This window comes from Zingiber officinale, chromosome 4A, assembly GCF_018446385.1.
Source record: "Zingiber officinale cultivar Zhangliang chromosome 4A, Zo_v1.1, whole genome shotgun sequence".
NCBI lineage: Eukaryota > Viridiplantae > Streptophyta > Magnoliopsida > Zingiberales > Zingiberaceae > Zingiber > Zingiber officinale.
The window spans coordinates 127,684,810-127,705,174 of record NC_055992.1 but is presented as its reverse complement, the minus strand read 5'-3'; the positions used below and the strand labels follow the sequence as shown (position 1 = coordinate 127,705,174).

The 20,365-nt window shown below is 36.6% G+C and overlaps 4 non-coding genes across 4 annotated transcripts; all 4 read left to right on the top strand.

The window, feature by feature from the left end:
- Positions 1–11,766: 11,766 nt before the first annotated feature.
- Positions 11,767–11,840, top strand: TRNAN-GUU. Its single transcript has one exon. It is a non-coding gene; the product is annotated as a tRNA-Asn (tRNA).
- Positions 11,841–11,931: 91 nt separating this feature from the next.
- On the top strand, positions 11,932–12,005 carry TRNAN-GUU. The gene has a single exon. It is a non-coding gene; the product is annotated as a tRNA-Asn (tRNA).
- A 92-nt stretch (positions 12,006–12,097) lies between these two features.
- Positions 12,098–12,171, top strand: TRNAN-GUU. Its single transcript has one exon. It is a non-coding gene; the product is annotated as a tRNA-Asn (tRNA).
- Positions 12,172–12,263: 92 nt separating this feature from the next.
- On the top strand, positions 12,264–12,337 carry TRNAN-GUU. Its single transcript has one exon. It is a non-coding gene; the product is annotated as a tRNA-Asn (tRNA).
- The last annotated feature ends 8,028 nt before the right edge of the window (positions 12,338–20,365 follow it).

Below are 20,365 nucleotides of genomic sequence, written 5' to 3'. Positions count from 1 at the left end.
AGGTTCTGGTAGATAACACCACTAAACATGTTTCAACTAATGAATTAAATACACCTATATTGTTCTTAGTTCTAAGAAGACAGTTTGCCTTAATGTCCAAGTCCTATTTCCAATCATTACACTTGGGATTACTAAGTCTTTTTTATAGTATGACTACTAGGGGATTGACAAACATTTTAAATCCTAAGAATCACAAAAATACTTGGTCAAGATCAACTCCTTAAAAATCCCCATGAATTTTGTATGCCACGATAGTGTGGACGTATACAAAATCGAAGAGGAGATTTTATTCATTAATTTTATTATCTCGTCAACTTTACTTTATGACGAATAAAATTAATAGTTGATCTGTCTTTGATCAAATATTTGGTCAAAAACTTTTGAATTTAAAAAAAATATTGATTCCTCAAACAATATTATTTAAATTCACCAACACCTCAAACACCGTGAATTTTGCATGCCACGTTAGTGTGGACGTATACAAATTCAACATTTGTAAAAGGAGGGTTTTACCCATTAACTATCTTGTCAACGTATCTTTATGACAAATAAAATTATCTCAAACACCGTTAATTTTGTATGCCACGTTAGTGTGGACGTATACAAAATCAATCATTTGTAAGAGGGGTTTTAACCCTTTAATTTTATTATCTTGTCAACCTAGTTTTATGACAAATTAATAGTTGGTTTCATTTGGTCACACAAATAATAGCAGTGACTCCGATGGGGAGGATACTATTAGATGTGTCTAAGTGTATACCATTACTTGACACTAAGTCCATTAATAAGATTATGCCCCTTCCGTTGGGGAAGATCACACGCTCTTTAAATTCGTCATCCAAAATGGAAGTCAGGGAGATGATGATGATGATGGACGGCCACACCAAGAAACAAAGAGGAGCTGATGTTGTGCATCACTTACAAACCAGTAATGGAGACCATGGGATTTATTTAAAAATTCCTCTCCCACTTAGTTATTTATAAACGAGGAATTTTAATTATGCTAGCCTACTAGTCATGTATACTAACATGCACACACAGCACAATATAAAAGCAATAAATAGAAAATCTAATTTTCAACTATTATGGCTTTTATCTCTAGTTGTCCTCCGTGTGTTGTCATCCCAAGCTGCTGCCATATTTGGCCACTGCCACCGGGTCTAGCTGTCGCATCCATCTTGCTCCTAGTTCCGCTGCGCCTCTGGTCCTTAGAAGGTTCCACGCTTTGTAAGATTCGATCCGCGACATAAATAGAATTTTACATTTTGATCCTATATTCCATAAAAGGAATGTACATGTATCTAGATCAAAAATAAAATCCTAATAAAACTAAATACAGCTCCTGCTGTATTTTAATACAATCATGCACACACATATAAATGCCTTTGACATGTCCAAGGGTCCAATCACACACATAATAATTAAAAGCCATAATAGTTGGATCCTGCATCCACAAAGTTAGCACATCCTACTATTAACCTGCCTAAATTATGTATGACATGTGCATAATTAACCTAATACCAAATACACAGAGGCAAAACCCTAGCTCTGATACCAATTGTTGGTTGCTACTCGGAAAACCTAGAGGTTCCACTGTACAAAATTTTGTACAAAGGTCTGAACCTTTTCCTAGCTACCATGTGTTCTTTTAAATTAAATTTTGGATCGCCTGCGGAACTTAACACGTTTGATCCAAAACTTAATCTATTTGTTCTTTTAGGTTTTGACTTGGATCTCTTGCGGAACTTAACACGTTCGACCCAAGTCACCTTAAGTTATTAATTCCATTAAATATTAATTTCCATAATTGGTTCCCAGTACTGACGTGGCGAGGCACATGGCCTTCTTGGATATGGGAGCAACCACCACCGACTAGACAAAACCTTTTATAGAAAGCTAATATTTAATTTCCTAAAATAACTTTAGGTTAACCGAAAAGAACAATTAAATCACAAGGAAAAGAAAAACAAAAGAACACTATATCGAAAACAAATTCGAAACACTAAAATCGTATGCCTCTTGTATTTGGTATTATTTCCAAAAATAACTAGTATGATGCGGAAAGGAAAAATACTAGTTATACCTTTTAGAAAGACCTCTTGATCTTCTATCGTATTCCTCTTCTAACCTCGGACGTTGTGTGGGCAACGATCTTCCGAGATGAGAACCACCAAGCACCTTCTTCTTCCTTGCAAGTTTCGGCCATCAAAACTTCTTCTAGGATGAAGAGGTTCGGCCACCACCACCATGCTCCAAGGGATGCTAGAAACAAAGCTTTCTTTCTCTCCTTCTTCTTCTTCTTCTCTAAACTTGATCCAGCCACCATATGAGTCTCCACAAGAAGGATGAGGTTCGGCCATCAAAGAGAAGAAAAGAGGAGAGGATGTCCGGCCACACCAAGGAAGAAAAAGAGAGAGGAAAAATAATAGAGTTGTTCACAATGAAGGCACCTCTACCATCTCTTTTATAATCCTTGGCCTTGGCAAATAAGGAAATTTAAATAAAAATTTCCTTAATTCTTTTGCCACTGATAAGGAAAATTTATTTAATTAAAAATAATTTTTTTCTTATCAACAATGTGGCCGGCCAGTTTAAACCAAGCAAAGGAAATTTAATTCAATCAAGAATTAAAACTTTCCTAATTTGTTTCCGGAAATTTTATAAAAAATTTCTCTAAAATTTTTTCCCTTCATGATGGTCAATAAAAAGGAAATTTTATAAATTAAAATATTTCTTTTAAAAATGTGGATTAAAAAGAAAGTTATCTTTAAAAATTAAAATCTCTTCCAATCTACAAATAAGGAAAGATATCTAATCTTTTCTTAATCTTTGTAGAAGCTTTATAAAAGAGATATTTAATTTTTAAACTTTCTTTTAAATCATGAACATGATTAAAAGGAAAGTTTTTACCAAAATTAAAATCAACCTTTTAATCTACAAATAAGGAAAGAGATTTAACTCTTCTCTTAATCTTTTGTAGAATCTTATAAAAGGAAAGATTTAAATTTTTAAACTCTCTTTTAAATCATGTTATCCACATAAGAAAATTTTAAAAAAGTAAAATTCTTTTTTATTTTAATAGGGCCGGCCACCTAAGCTTGAGTTCAAGCTAGGGTCGGCCACATGAATTCACCCATGAACCAAAACATGGCCGACCCTAGCTTGGTCTCCAAGCTAGCTTGGCCGGCCCCCTATAGGATGGGTAAGAATGTAGGTATAGGTGGGTATAGTACTCTATAATTAAGAGGCTACGATAGGGACCGAGAGGAGGAATTGGTTTTGGTCTCCCCATAAAATTAAGCATCCTGTGTTCGCCCCGAACACACAACTTAATTTTATCAATAATAATTCATTCCACTAGAGAATTATTATTGAACTACCACACCAATCCCAAATTACATTTTGGGCTCCTTCTTATTATGAGTGTGTTAGTCTCCCTGTGTTTAAGATAACAAATGTCCACTAATTAAGTAAGTTACTGACAACTCACTTAATTAATATCTAGCTCCAAGAGTAGTACCACTCAACTTCATCATCATGTCGGACTAAGTCCACCTGCAGGGTTTAACATGACAATCCTTATGAGCTCCTCTTGGGGACATTCTCAACCTAGATTACTAGGACACAGTTTCCTTCTATAATCAACAACACACACTATAAGTGATATCACTTCCCAACTTATCGGGCTTATTGATTCATCGAACTAAATCTCACCCATTGATAAATTAAAGAAATAAATATCAAATATATGTGCTTGTTATTATATTAGGATTAAGAGCACACACTTCCATAATAACTGAGGTCTTTGTTCTTTCATAAAGTCAGTATAAAAGGAACGACCTCAAATGGTCCTACTCAATACACTCTAAGTGCACTAGTGTAATTATATAGTTAAGATAAACTAATATCTAATTACACTACGACCTTCCAATGGTTTGCTCCTTTCCATCTTGGTCGTGAGCTACTGTTTATAATTTATAAGGAACCAATAACATGATCTTCTGTGTGTGACACCACACACCATGTTATCTACAATATAAATTAATTGAGCAACTACATTTATCATAAATGTAGACATTTGACCAATGTGATTCTTATTTCTAGATAAATATTTATACCAAAAGCTAGGCTTTTAGTATACACTCTAACAATTAATACTCTCAATCAAAATCTTTGTTTAAAAAAAATCCTTTTAAATATTTTAAAATATTTGAAAATTATTTGAAAACTCTATTAAAAAATTATTTTAAAAATTATTTTAAAATCTTTTTCTTTTATAAAATCCTTTGAAAAAAAAACTATTTTCAAAATCATTTTAAAAGTTAGACACTTAAGTTAAAACTTAAATCTTCATTAAATTAATTAAAATTTAATTAGACTTTAAACTTAATAATTAATAAAAATTAATTGTTCAGTCTAACTTTATTTAAGAACTAAGATTGACTTAATTATTATCTTGATTTAACCTAATCAACTTTACTCTAAATCATTTTAAATCAAACTTGATTCTACATTAAAACATTAATTAAAATTTTAACTACTTTATCTTAATTAAAGAACCTCAAAATTACTTAACTTGTTTAATAACTTTAACTCTGAATTAATACTTAAATTAAATCTTAACACACAAAAAGTGATATAAATAAAAAATTATATTATAACTAAGACTTTTATTAATTAACTCAATCAATTAATATAAAATTTAAAGTTGTGTTAATCAAATTAGTATTAAATTGAGTTGTTTATTATTGAGTTAGTAACAAATCAATTCTTAACTTAATCCTAGAATAATTGATTATTTATTACCTTATTTTATTCAAACTTATATAAACAAACATATAGAAATTCTTATGTAAATAATATACTTGATGAACATAAGTGTTACTAACACTAAAATCCCCTAAAAATATTTAGGTATAAAAATGTACTAAGACCTTGAAATTTAACATACCCAAACCTCAGTGTTAGCATAAGAAGGAGTATTGACTTTAGGGGGAGTGTTGACTTCATGGGGAGTAATAAATTCAAGGGGAGAATTACTATTCAACATATTTTGCAAAATTATGTTTAAATTTTTAACCTTTTCAAAAGTTCTTTGAAAATTAAAACAATAAGTTTTAAAAATGGCTTTAAAACATTAGTTTTTTTAAGATTTCAAAATCCTACTTAAAGTTTTACCATTCAATTTTTGAAAACTTTCCTCTATATCTTTTTCAAAAATTCATCTTCGAAAAGGTTTCTAAATTTTTTTGAAAAGTTATAGTTCAAAATATTATCATCTTATTTTTGAAAACTTAAATTTTTGAAAAGATATTTTTAAAAAACATCTCCTATATCTTTTTCAATATTTTTTCAAAATGTTTTTGAAAGTTAGATTCAATTTTCAAAATATTTTCCAAACTTTTTATTTTGAAAATGTTGTTTTTTTAATCTTTTAACTTTGTTCTAACATTTTTAAAATTTTGTAAATCTAATGAAAAAATAGTAAATTATGCGAAATTAGTAGATTTTGAAAATTATTTCTAACTTCTTTATTGAAAATCTTTACTTTTGAACAAGTTATTAACTTATTGTTTTAAAATTCCCCCGTTACCAAATATTATTGTTGGTGCAAAGTCTAATTAATAGAGAGTAACCTTTAAGTTCATATCTTTTTGATGTGTGCCAAAGAGGGAGAGTAGTCTTAAGTTAGAAAAGTTAAAGGAAGAGAGTTATCTTAAGTTAGAAAAGTTAAAACATTTCTAATCTCTCTCAAACTTTTCGAATCTCTCAAACTTTGAGATTTAACCCTTAAAGACCCAAGCCTAACTTAAGAAAATTGTCAAACATAAAAAAGGGGAGATTGTTGGTGCAGTCGACCTCTGGGGTTTTGATGTTTGACAATATACCTAAGTCTGGTCAATTTGACCAAGGGTTAATCCAAACATGACTTGATGTTTGGAAGAGAGAAGTCTAGTCAGAACTAGATGACTAGCAAAGATAAGTCCTATCCAAATGATAGGCAGGTGAGAAGTCTTGGTGAGTGAAGTCAGGTCCTAGTAAGTGAAGCTAGGTAGTGAAAGTCCTGGTGAGTGAAGTCAGCCCCTAGTGAGTGAAGTCAGGTCGTGGAAGTCCTGGTGAGTGAAGCTGGACCCTAGTGAGTGAAGCTAGGTGGTGGAAGTTCTGGTGAGTGAAGACAGACCCTAGCGAGTGAAGCTAGGTGGTGGAAATCCTGGTGAGTGAAACCAGACTCTTGCGAGTGAAGCTAGGTGGAGGAAGTCCTAGTGAGTGGAGTCGGGCCCTAGCGAGTGAAGCTAGGTGGAGGAAGTCTTGGTGAGTGAAGCCAAGCAATGGAAGTCCTAGTGAGTGAAGCTAGGCAACCTTAGAGGGAGATACCCGTAGGTTATACTTGGATTCTGTTAACACTATTTTGCCTTATCTATTGTGCTAACTCGGTATTGCAGGGGAGTTCAGCTAGGTCGATGAGTTGACAAGTTAGTTGGCACGAATACCAGACAGGTCGGCGGGCTGACCGGATGTCTGACACGTAACTTAAAATAAGTCACTAGAGGGGAGTGACTTGGTGAGGACGCGTTCCCCGTTCGAGGGAACAATAGGCATCGATCCAACTTAGATCCATTTCGGAAGTCTAAGTTGGGATCTTGACTACATTCTGGTCTCGGGGAGACAGAATCGAATTACTACTCTGTTTGAATATAATTGTTCTAATACTTTATTTTGCAGGGTAGTATAAATTATATTTTTGCCTTGGACTAACATTCTTTTTTGCAGGAAAATGATTTTATGGAAAATGGTGGTCTGGGAGTTGGTCCGGACGCCCGGAACTGGTCTGGGCTCCCGGAAGGCAAAAAAAACTTATCTCATCGCAACGTGGAGCGCGCTGATTGGCCGGGTCGACGTCACAGTTCGGACACCCTGAAGGTATCTAGGCACCTGGAGCACTCCTATAAAAGGAGCCTACCTCCATAGCAGAGTATATAACTTCTTCCTACGACTGCTCCATTGCGCACTGCTCCTGTGACGCTGCGAGGCTGCTCCGACAACCCATGATTTGAGCTTATTGTTTTTCTGTTGTCGGTATTTCATTTTCATTCTTGTACTTAACTTTGTAATCAATTTTCGAACTGTTAGTGAATTGCTCAACGAAAGCACTCGAAGAGTGCGGGCCTTGGAGTAGGAGTCGACGAAGGGTTTGAACCAAGTAAAACCGGTTCATGTTAGCGTTGCGTTTTGTGTTTCATTTCCGCTGCTTACTCTAATTTGATAACGAATTTCCCTAACGACTTCTACGATCCAACATTATCAATTACTAATGTTGGAACCACGCAGAAGAGTCCTAGAGGTGAAATCACTGCTACATGAGAACTTGGAGAATAACAACGAGTAAAGATGAGAGTTAGAATAGCGCCAGGAAGTTCTAGCGTTGCCATTTTGATGCTCTAAGTAAGAACTAGTGGGAAGATGGGAAAATATGAATCAATGAATAGTCGAGAGTTTTAAGCTTAGAAAAACTTGTCTTACCTCATGTGTCTCCTTTCCTTTTATGCTACCTTCGATGACATTTTACCTTCCTATGTATTAGTGATCATTTATCACTTTTATTAGCTTTACATCTTCCAGTGTATTAATGATTATCATTAATATCATTGGCTCATCATCTTCAATATACTGATGGCTGTCGTTAAAAGTATATTAATTATGAAATATAAATGGGGGAGGACCCATCTAATAGAGCATCAGATCTCTAGGGTGGAGAAGGATTTCTTTATCAACACGATGGAGCCATCCTCAATTTGGGAGGATCAGAGCATATGATCTTGACATAGCTGCTCGGGATAACCTTAACATAGTCGGTCAGGAGAAAGCTAGGAGCAATTGGCTAGGAATATTCGATAGGGAGTGGTGTCACCCAATTGGGAGTGCTTCCTCATACTTAGATGACACCCGAACGACCATCAGGAGGACTAGAGCATATGCCTTTGGCATAGCCGCTTGGGAAAATCTTGACATAGTCGGTCAGGACAACCTTGACATAGCCAGTCGGCAAAAAGCTAGGAGCATTCAACTAGGAACACTCGATTGAAAGTGGTATCGTCTGACTGGGAGTGGCACCTCATGCTTAAATGATGTCCAAATGACTATCGGGAGGACCAGAGCATATGACTTTGGCTTAGCTACTCGGGACAAACTTGACATATCTGATCAGGACAACCTTGACATAGCCGGTCGAGTCAAGTTATATATCTCCATCTTGACTCTTGTCCTCTACATAAACATATATTTTGACTTTTGAGGAAACATGTGGAGGCTCCACCATTCTAACATATCACAAGAGAAGCCACATCTAACTTAATTTGGAACTTTGATTGATCGATCCATAGTTCAGTCAATTAATGGTGCAACGATATTTAGTTTTCTTATAATTTCTTACTTTACTTTCTCTCGAGTTCATCCCTTGCTAATGTCATGATTTATCCCTTGTTGAGCAATTTACAAGATCTTTTACATTGTTGAAATATGGCACGATGATGAAATGTGCTATGTAGATGGGAAAATAACTAATATAAACAAGATCTTTTATATTGTTTTCTAATCTAAGCAATTAATCTTGATAATCAATTAGGAGTCGACGGTAGTTTCTTTTAAGTTGCTCATATCGAACAACTATGAAAAGAGTCTTCATATAAAACAATGTGAAGACTCATTTATATCACACTCCTAGGCGTCTGGACCTGTGAAGGTTGTTGGAGAGTGTGCAAGGTAAGGATGTACAGGATATCATTTCTCATATATGAAAATGTTAGCTTACACACTCTTACCCTGTACACTCTTAGGCGCTCCTTATAGGTCTAGACGTTCGAATGTCTGTCCGGATATTTCGATTCTCAAAAAGTGAATTGAGACATCTGAGAGTTTGTTGAGATCCTATGTCCCAAAAATGATGTGTCTTCGTGTTCCCTCATCGATCGACGAGCTAAATCATATCTTAAGGATGCAGTGCACATCATGAGAATATCATGATCGTCTGATCGACAAGAGAACACGGGGACACATCATTTTTGGGACAAAGGATTTCAACTACCCGGGAGTACTTTCGAACGCACTAATTCTCAAAAAGTGAATCGGGACATCCAAGAATACTTTCGAACATTCGAACTTATGAGGGTCGCCTAGGAGTGTGCATGATAAGGATGTGTAGGATATCATTTTTCATATATGAAAATGTTAACTTGCATACTCTTACTCTGCACACTCCTAGCCCCCCTCACAGGTCTGGGCACCCAGATGTTCACCTAGACACCTTAATTCTCAAAAAGTGAATCAAACATCTAAGAGTACTTTTGGGCATCCGGACCCGTGAAAATTATATATATATATATATATATATATTCAGAAAATATGATGACTCCAAGTGTTGTACATCAATTTCACTTGTAGTTCAATTATGTGCCCTCTTATCATCCTACCAAGCCCTAGGACATTTTGAAAAAAAAAATTTACAGATATAATTAAAAGTTGGAGAATTAATATGGTAACATTGTGGCAAAAGGTAAATACGCTCGTCCCCAGCGCCTCCACCAATCCGTCCCAAGGCCAACATGGAAGAGATAAATCACGGGCGGCTACTAGCTTTTGAAACAGTGACTAACACATAAGTGAGGTATTTACCTCGGCTTTGTCGAGATTCGAACCCCAGATCTCATTATGACAATACCCCATGTGTTAGCCACTAGACCCATCCGAGGGGACGAGTTAATATGGTAACATGATAACATTTGGAGATGCATTGAACAAAACTTTAATACGGTAACGTAATCAAACCATAACCTTTTAAAGAAGATTAATATTGGGCATTGTCAAACTGGGCCAATCTCATCTTCGGTCTGGTTAAACCACATAGATTTAGTCAAGCACCCATCATCAGGTTATGGTCTATGGCCCAATCTCATCTTCGGTCTGGTTAAACCACATAGGTTTAACCAAGCCATAGCCCATCATCAAGTAGTGGTCTAGTCGAGCCACGAGTAACACAGCCCACGGGATACCAGGCCGAGCCTAACTCGGGCCTTTGAACACCATTTTTTATAGGCGAATTCAGTTAGGGCCTTTTATAGGCGAATTCACCGCATGGAAAGAATATATATATATATATATATATTCGGCGAATATTATTCAGTTAAAATTTTTAGGGGAATAAAAATAATAATAAGAAGTTAAAAGGTCCGATTAATTATCCGCTTCCCCTCTTTAAATACACGCGCATACCTCACTTCTCCACTCACCACCGACTCACCGCGTTCGCAGCAGACATGAGGACCGGCGCAGGTTTGGATGCCCACGGCCAGGCCGCCCTACTCTCCTCGCCGCCGTCCTCGCTCGGCGGCGCGGCGGCGGCCCACTTGTGGTGGCGAAACCCGGTGCCCTTCCTCTTCGGCGGCATGGCCGCCATGCTCAGCCTCGTCGCCCTCGCCCTCCTCTTCCTCACATGCTCCTACTACTGGAACAGCCTCTCCGACCACGACTCCGACAGCCAGAAACCCCGCGACTCACACGGCGCCAAGGCCCCCGCCTCCTTCGAGGACAGCTTCCTCGTCATCATGCCCGGCGACGTGGGCCCCACCGCCCTGGCAGTTCCCATTGCCGCACCCAATCGGGACAGCCAGCCGCGCTCGTGCCCGGGAACCTCGCCGGGAGATCGTCAGACGCCTCCCCAACGCCATTGAGCCGACGACTTGTGTTGCTCAATGTTCTTATATATTCTGCTCGCACGAGCAGCTAAATTTTGGAGTCAACTAAATTTTTTTTTACTCAAAAAAGATTTTATTTTTTTCCTTCCCAAGACTCCGAATCGAACGAGGTGCAAATCATGAAATCTCTTGAGCAATCGTTTCCATGGAGGAAGAGAAGCCATGTCCCGTGTTGGTTCATTCGCCATTACGGATTTAACGTTTAGTAAAGTAGAAGGGGAAAAAACAGAGAGAGGATGAGGAAGAAGACGATCGAGCACGTGACGAGCACGAGAGCGAATTAGGGATGGGGATGCGGCGAGCCGACGGCGCGCAGGAATAATGACGGCTACGGACAACGGGCTGTTACGAATCGTTCCGTAACCCGATACGTGTCTTTGACTGACATCGTAACGCCCTCTAAATAAACTAATACAATAAATAAATACGATCCTATTTTTTTGTATTTATTAAAATTTTAAGTTTATTTAATAAAGCGAATCGAGCTGGCTTGGGGCAATAAATGGTTGTCTGCTGATAAATGCGGGTGAGGAAGGCGTTGCATGGTGCCCACGTATCGGTTACCATATGGATAGGCGACAAATAGACAAGTAGAGGCCGTTACAAGTGTGAGATGTCGAAAAGCGATTTAACCTTCGTTGCCTGATTCACCGGTTTTCTGTGGGCTATTTCTATATTTATTATATTTGCAGCGAACTAATTTTTAAAATAGTAATATTAAAAAAATTAGTTAAAAGGAATAAATTAGGAAAAGACTTATCTTGAAAGAGTTAGAAGCTAAGCCAATAAATATATTGATTGTTTTCACTAGGTAGGTATTATGAGAGATTTCAAAAGATCAATACAATTTGAAATAATCTGTTGAAAAAAATGATCAATTGTGCGAGTATGTTGTTGTTGTAAAACTCAAGGTGGTGTAAGATAATTGTTTTTCATCTATTACTTTTGGCGATAATGGTTAGAAAATTATTTTATAAGAATATAGATATTCTATAAAAACTTTAAAGAGGAGAATGCCGCTGAAATAGCTCAGTTGGTTAGAGCGTGTGGTTGTTAACCACAAGGTCGGAGGTTCAAGCCCTCCTTCTAGCGAATTATTTTTATTTAAACTAAATTAGAATTTTATACCATATGGTTAAATATTTAATTCATAATTTATAGAGTCTCTCCAGTATTTTACCAAGCTGGAATAGCTCAGTTGGTTAGAGCGTGTGGCTGTTAACCACAAGGTCGGAGCTTCAAGCCCTCCTTCTAGCGAATTAGTTTTATTTATCTAAATTTAATTTAATACAATATATTAGTTAAATATATAATTAATAATATGTAAGGTCTCTCCCATTTAATATAAAGCTGGAATAGCTCAGTTGGTTAGAGCGTGTGGCTGTTAACCACAAGGTCGGAGGTTCAAGCCCTTCTTCTAGCGAATTATTTTTATTTATCTAAATTAGAATTTAATACCTATATTAGTTAAATATATAATTAATAATTCGTAGGGTTTCTCTAATTTATTATCAAGCTGGAATAGCTCAGTTGGTTAGAGCGTGTGGCTGTTAACCACAAGGTCGGAGGTTCAAGCCCTCCTTCTAGCGTAGTATTTTTATTTATCTAAATTAGAATTTAATACATATATTAGTTAAATATATAATTAATAATTTGAAAGGTCTCTCTCAGTTATTGTCAAGCTTGCATAGGCGAATAGCTCAGTTGGTTAGAGCGTGTGGCAAGGTCGGAAGTTCAAGCCCTCCTTCTAGCGAATTATTTTTATTTATCTAAATTAGAATATAATCCATATAGTAAAATATAAAGTAAATGTATAATAACAATTTGGAAGATCTGTTTCCTTTAAAACGTGTGGCTTTTTACCACACGGTAGGATGTTCAAACCCTCCTTCTAACAAATTATTTTTATTTATCTAAATTAGAATTTATTACTATATAGTAAATATATAATTAACAACTTGGAAGGTCTCTTTCGTATATATTTATATTTTGTAATTCTGGGAGCCTTATTTATTAATTATATTTAAAAAAGTAACTTGATTTAAGTAAAATTATTAAAACAGGAAAAAATAAATACTTCTATAAAGTATTCGTATAATTCTTTCTCTACCAGACAAACATCCACTATAAACAATAATATTTTTTTATAAAAAATTGTTAAAATTTATCCAATTAAAAGAACCTAAAATTGTAGAAAAAATATTATCCTAAAAAGTAATAGACTCTAGTATATAGTCCAGTAAATTTAGATGTATTCATCAAAGGTAATTAACAACAATCAATAAATTTTCTTTTTAATATAAAAAAAGTATCAAAAGTTGTCATAGTTAAAATTTTCTCACCTTTCTTTTTGATACTTAGAATTTTAAGCTCCATCTGGCTGGATAAAGGAATTTGCAATTTCCTCTGTTCCATCAGTCTGAGAGACGAGCATTACAACAATTCCCCTACATATCTGTACATTGTCTGATCTATAGTCTTCGGTGGATCATCAGGATCTGCAAGCATGGGATTCAAGTTAAAAATAAAAAAAATAAATCAAAAGAGAGTTAATTCCAATACATTTGCAGATGGAAGGAGAAAATTTATCTGTAGAAAAAGACAAAAGAAACATCCAGTTGATCCGAACAAAACACTAAAGACAATTCGGTGTAAACATGTTCATTGAAGGTAGTCACCTCTGACAACTCTATAGCTTCATCTAGCACCCAGTTAAACAGCTGATCATAACCTTTTAAAGTCCCCGTCACTGGATCAAGTAGTTACACGGTTAGAGATATTTATTCGTTAAGAATGAATTATTGTGTCTGTCTTCCTCAAGTAACTGAAAATAACACAAGTTAGAAAATACCGGAAATCATGAAGGGTCTAGAGACCCACATCAGTTGACACCTGCCAATCTTATTTCTAGTGGAAAATAACACTAGTTGGAAGAAATTGGAAATCATGAGGTGTCTAGAAACTAGGGGTGGGGGAAATGCTTAAAATGTAATATACTGTAACTATCTTATAAAAAAACAAAATATACATTTTTATAAATTGGCAACTACATTGTAAAATATTAAATTTGACATACTTCAGTTCGTCTTATTAACCTGTGTTAAATTGTGTTTGAGGTTTCCCCATTTTATCCTAAAAATTCAAACATGACATTTTATATGTTTGAAGGGGACGAATTTATTTTACAAAGACTGCAATAATGTATAACTCGATATCTTTATTCCTTGAGTGACGTTCATGCATTCTATTCGGACTCAGACTCCAAGTTTGTCCGACGTCCATCTCGAATCTTTCGCATTGACCTTGTTGACTCAGCACTCAAAGCACTGACACGATTCGTCAACTTGATGAATTGACGTCTCAGCAAACTTCCTCTCTCACTTGGACTTGGAAAACTCCAGCCGAAGTTGGTGATACTCAATTAAGCTGACAATTTGAGATAACCAACTCAAATCATTTTGACAAACAAATAATCTGTATACCTTCGGTTGATGAGGCGGCCTGTAGGGACCTAGTCGAATCCCGCCATCAAATAGTAAGTGAGGACGCCGCTCTCAGCCAGAACCACCTGTGCCTCAATATTTTCTTTGATCCTGTCTGAAAATGATGAAGATAACTGATTAGGAATGTGACTTTTTAGTTGATCGTGTGAAGACTCCACTCCACTCTGTAATACAAAGAATATCAATATTGGGTCAGGAAAGAGATCCCCAATGTTGATCCTCCAACATTCAAGTTATTACCGGAATAGTAGAAAGGCGGTGAAGAACTGTAGCAACTATAGGAGCTCAAACACAAAATAACACTCCGATGCATGAACCCGCCTTTATATAGTGCTCCAGTAACAGACGTGCATGCTCTCCAAGGTGTTAGTGAGAGCTCTAGAGCCGATCATGTGATAATTGTTATATGGACTCGATGTATCATATTCCTATATTTATAAAAACATTTCTTATGGTTATTATACTTACTTGTATTGGTGTCAAATAATTAAGTATAATAACGTCCTTGAATAGAAGGTTCTTATCTATATTAATCGATTGGTTGAATTGATAGTGAGATGATATAGAGAACACTACTCTTAATCATTCCTAGTCAAATATTAACATTCAGGGACAATGTTAATGCGCTAAGACTAACATGTAGGTCAACTCAATGACTTGATCTCACAAGTCATGGATATTAGATATCAAGTTGGCATATGAGTATGCATTGAAGAATGTATACTGAATGATCCGCTATGAGAAAGTATTATAGATCGTTATATGAGTGTCATATACTTTCTCATGTGACTATTAGTATGACTATCTGAAGTCACCATAGTTCCCTACATAAGAAGTTGCATACAAGAAAGAAAACTGTATGAGCATGATTAATGAGTGTAATAAGAAGTCACAATCATATATACTGATTAATGAATTTGAGAATTGTTCTCACACAAGAAAGAAAACTGTACACCCTAGAGCAGCCCATTCCGGAGGCACCTCCTGCCACTGCCACGCGAGCCGAGCGAGATGCTTATAAGAAGCATCAAGATGATGCATTAGATGTATCATGCCTCATGCTCATAACCATGAACTCTGAGCTTCAGAAGCAACACGAGTTGATGACTGCTTATGATATGGTTGAGCATCTTCGTCAACTATATCAAGGACAAACAAGGCACGAGAGATTCGAGATCTCTAAGGCACTGTTTCAGTACAAGATGCAAGATGGGACTCCCGTAGGTCCATATGTAATCAAGATGATTTGGTACATAGAGAACCTACAGAGCTTGGGATTCCCACTTGGCCAAGAACTGGTCACTGACTTGATCTTGCAATCCTTGCCAGAAAGTTACAGTCAATTTGTCATGAATTACGACATGAACGAAATTGATAAGCCACTGCCTGAGCTGCTAAGCATGTTGCGAACTGCTGAGCTCAACCTTGAGAAGGTAAAGCCCAACTCCATTCTGATGGTGCAAAAGCATAAAGGCAAGGGCAAGCTTAAAAGCAAGGGAAAGTCCCAAGCCAAGGGCAAAGGCAAGGTAATGAAACCTAAAGGAGGGGTTGCCAAGGATGCTATCTGCTTCCATTACGGTCAGACCGGGCACTGGAAGAGGAACTACAAAGGATACCTGGAAGATCTTAAGAAGAAGAGAAATGATATTTCTACTTCAGGTATATATGTTATAGAAGTCAATCTCTCTATTTCTTCATCGTGAGTATTAGATACCGGATGTCATTCTCACATTTGTACTAATGTACAGACACTGAGAAATAGCAGGACATTGACAAAGAGCGAGGTGAACCTATGAGTAGGCAATGGAGCACGGGTTGCTGCTGTTGCTGTAGGAACTTATTATCTATCTCTGCCCTCTGGGCTTGTACTAGAATTAGATAAATGTTGTTATGTGTCTGCTCTTACAAAGAACATCATTTCAGTCTCTTGTTTAGACAAGAAAGACTTTTCATTTATAATAAAGAACAAATGTTGTTCCGTTTATTTAAATGATATGTTCTATTGTAGTGCACCTCTGATGAACGGACTATACATTCTAGACTTAGAGAACCCTATCTATAACATAAGTACCAAAAGGTTCAAGTCAAATGAAATGAACTGAACCTATCTCTGGCATTGTCGCTTAGGTCATATAAATGAGAATCGCTTATCCCAGCTCCATAAAGATGGTTTGCTGGACTCATTTGATTTTGAATCATATGAGACATGCGAGTCATGTCTACTGGGCAAGATGACCAAGACTCCCTTTAGTGGACACAGCAAAAGAGCAACTGACTTGTTAGGACTTATACATAGTGATGTATGTAGCCCTTTCAATATCACTGCTAGAGGTGGTTATAGGTACTTCATTACATTTACTGATGACTTCAGTAGATATGGTTATGTATATCTGATGACACATAAGTCACAATCCTTTGAAAAGTTCAAATAATTCAAGAATAAAGTACAAAATCAGCTAGGCAAGAGTATTAAAATACTTCAATCAGATCAAGGTGGTGAATACCTTAGCCATGAGTTTCGTGACTATCTAGCTGAGTGTGGGATTCTATCCCAACTTACTCCTCCTGGAACACCACAGTGGAATGGTGTATCAGAAAGGAGGAATCGTATCCTATTAGATATGATACGATCTGTTGAGGATCGGACGACCGGCTTGAAGGGGGGGCTGGATAGACGGCGCCCCCAAATCGATTGCTTCCTACACTATTGTTAGCTTGCGCAACGGAATACAAACAAAAACAAACAAGCTAAACTAAAAGCAAGACAAAGAAAGGAAATGCAAACCAAGCTACACGTTCGTTTAACGTGGTTCGGAGATTAGGGCTCCTACTCCACGGCGTGTCCTTGAGGTGGACGATCCCGATCCGTCGGTGGATTAACCCCCGGCAAACTCCGGTTATCTCAAGTAGCTTCTTGTGAGTGGAGAAACCTCACCACAACTTCAAAACTTAATGAAAGCACAGTACTGACACGTTTTGGATCGCACAGTACTGACTTCAAGTACCACCTGATCCATCTCAAGTAGCTTCTTGTTTTGGATCGCCTGCGGAACTTAACACGTTTGATCCAAAACTTAATCTATTTGTTCTTTTAGGTTTTGACTTGGATCTCCTGCGGAACTTAACACGTTTGATCCAAATCACCTAAGTTATTAATTCCATTAAATATTAATTTCCAAAATTGGTTCCCAGTACTGACGTGGCGAGGCACATGGCCTTCTTGGATATGGGAGCAACCACCACCGACTAGACAAAACCTGTTAAGGAAAGCTAATATTTAATTTCCTAAAATAACTTTAGGTCAACCAAAAAGAACAATCAAATCACAAGGAAAAGAAAAACAATAGAACACTATATCAAAAATAAATTCGAAACACTAGAATCGTATGCCTCTTGTATTTAGTATTGTTTCCAAAAATAACTAGTATGATGCGGAAAGAAAAATTACTAGTTATACCTTTTAGAAAGACCTCTTGATCTTCTACCGTATTCCTCTTCTAACCTCGGATATTGTGTGGGCAACGATCTTCCGAGATGAGAACCACCTAGCACCTTCTTCTTCCTTACAAGTTTCGGCCATCAAAACTTCTCCTAGGATGAAGAGGTTCGGCCACCACCACCATGCTCCAAGGGATGCTAGAAAAGAGGCTTCTTTTCTCTCCTTCTTAGTTCCGGCCACCAAAGCTATCTCCACCATGAGAATGTTTCGGCAACACAAAGGACAGGAAAGGAAAGAAAGGGTCGGCCACACCCAAGGAAGAAAAGAGGGAGAAAAATAATAGAATTGTTCATCTTGAAGTCTCCTCTACCCCCTCTTTTATAATCCTTGGTCTTGGCAAATAAGGAAAATTTAATAAAAATTTCCTTAATTCTTTTGCCATTGAAAAGGAAAATTTATTTAATTAAAAATAATTTTTCTTTTCAATTTTGCAATGGCCGGCCACACCAAGAAATCTCCAAGCAAATAAAATTTTAAACACCAATTAAAACTTCCTTATTTGCTTCCGGAAATTTATAAAAATTTCTCAATAATTTTTATCCCTTCATGATTGGTTTATAAAAAGGAAATTTAATAAATTAAAATCTTTCTTTTAAACATGTGGATAAAAAGAAAGTTATCTCTAAAAATTAAAATCTCTTTTAATCTACAAATAAGGAAAGATATCAAATCTTTTCTCAATCTTTTGTAGAAACTAATAAAAGAGAATTATTAATTTTTAAACTTTCTTTTAAATCATGAACATGGTTAAAAAGGAAAGTTTTCTTAAAATTTAAAATCCTCCTTTAATCAACAAATAAGGAAAGATTTCAAATTTTAAACTCTCTTTTAAACATGTAGATGATTTAGAAATAAGGAAAGTTTTTACCAAAAAATTAAAACCATCCTTTTAAACTACAAATAAGGAAAGAGATTAATCTCTTCTCTTAATCTTTTGTAGAAAACTATAAAAGGATATTTTTAATTTTTAAACTCTCTTTTAAAATCATGATATCCACATAAGAAATAATTTTAATAAAAATCCTTTTTAATATTCTAGTGGCCGGCCACCTAAGCTTGGGACCCAAGCTTTGGTCGGCCACCTACATGGCTCATCCACTTGGTCTTGGCCGGCCCTAGCTTGGGTTCCAAGCTAGCTTGGCCGGCCCCATTGGATGGGTAAGAAGGTGGGTATGCGGTGTGTATAAATCTCTATATACTAGAGGCTACGATAGGGACCGAGAGGAGGAATTGGTTTTGGTCTCCCGATGAAATTAAGCATCCCGTGTTCGCCCCGAACACAACTTAATTTCATCAATAATAATTCATTCCACTAAAGAACTATTATTGAACTACCGCACCAATCCCAAATTACATTTTTGGGCTCCTTCTTATTATGAGTGTGTTAGTCTCCCTGTGTTTAAGATAACAAATGTCCACTAATTAAGTAAGTTACTGACAACTCGCTTAATTAATATCTAGCTCCAAGAGTAGTACCACTCAACTTCATCGTCATGTCGGACTAAGTCCGTCTGCAGGGTTTAACATGACAATCCTTATGAGCTCCTCTTGGGGACATTCTCAACCTAGATCACTAGGACACGGTTTCCTTCTATAATCAACAACACACACTATAAGTGATATCATTTCCCAACTTATCGGGCTTATTGATTTATCGAACTAAATCTCACCCATTGATAAATTAAAGAAATAAATATCAAATATATGTGCTTGTTATTATATTAGGATTAAGAGCACACACTTCCATAATAACTGATGTCTTTGTTCCTTTATAAAGTCAGTATAAAAGGAACAACCTCAAATGGTCCTACTCAATACACTCTAAGTGTACTAGTGTAATTATATAGTTAAGATAAACTAATACCTAATTACACTACGACCTTCCAATGGTTTGTTCCTTTCCATCTTGGTCGTGAGCTACTGTTTATAATTTATAAGGAACCGATAACATGATCTTCTGTATGTGACACCACACACTATGTTATCTACAATATAAATTAATTGAGCAACTACATTTATCATAAATGTAGACATTTGACCAATGTGATTCTTATTTCTAGATAAATGTTTATACCAAAAGCTAGGCTTTTAGTATATACTCTAACAACCACAACACCAACCAAGACTCTTGAGACTAGTAGACTACTAATTAAGATTTACAACCACTAATTTTGTCAACCTATGCTGGTCATCCCAAGCTCCTTCTTATAGAGCTTGAGGAAATTAGCCTTGCTGATTTGCCCGTTACCAGTCGACTGGTCCTTGCACCAGTCGACTGGTGCCAGCCCAACGACTCTCTTAACGGCTATCTACCAGTCGACTGGTCACAGGACTAGTCGACTTATCCCAGCCATTTCGGGCACAGAGAGCTTCTGTGCTCACCACCAGTCGACTGATCCCAATACCAGTCGACTGGTACAACCCTATACCTAGGGTTCCCATCCCGAGTACATTTCTCTCAGCACTCGGACCCTCACGACTCACTTGACTCTTCTTTGCAGCTTTGACCTCTTGCCTTCAAGCTTACTTCCTTTGGCTCTCGTCCCTCGGATGCATCTAAGCCCGCGGCTCGTCCCCAATGCCATCCTTCGCGTATGCCTCGAAGTTGCTTCCCT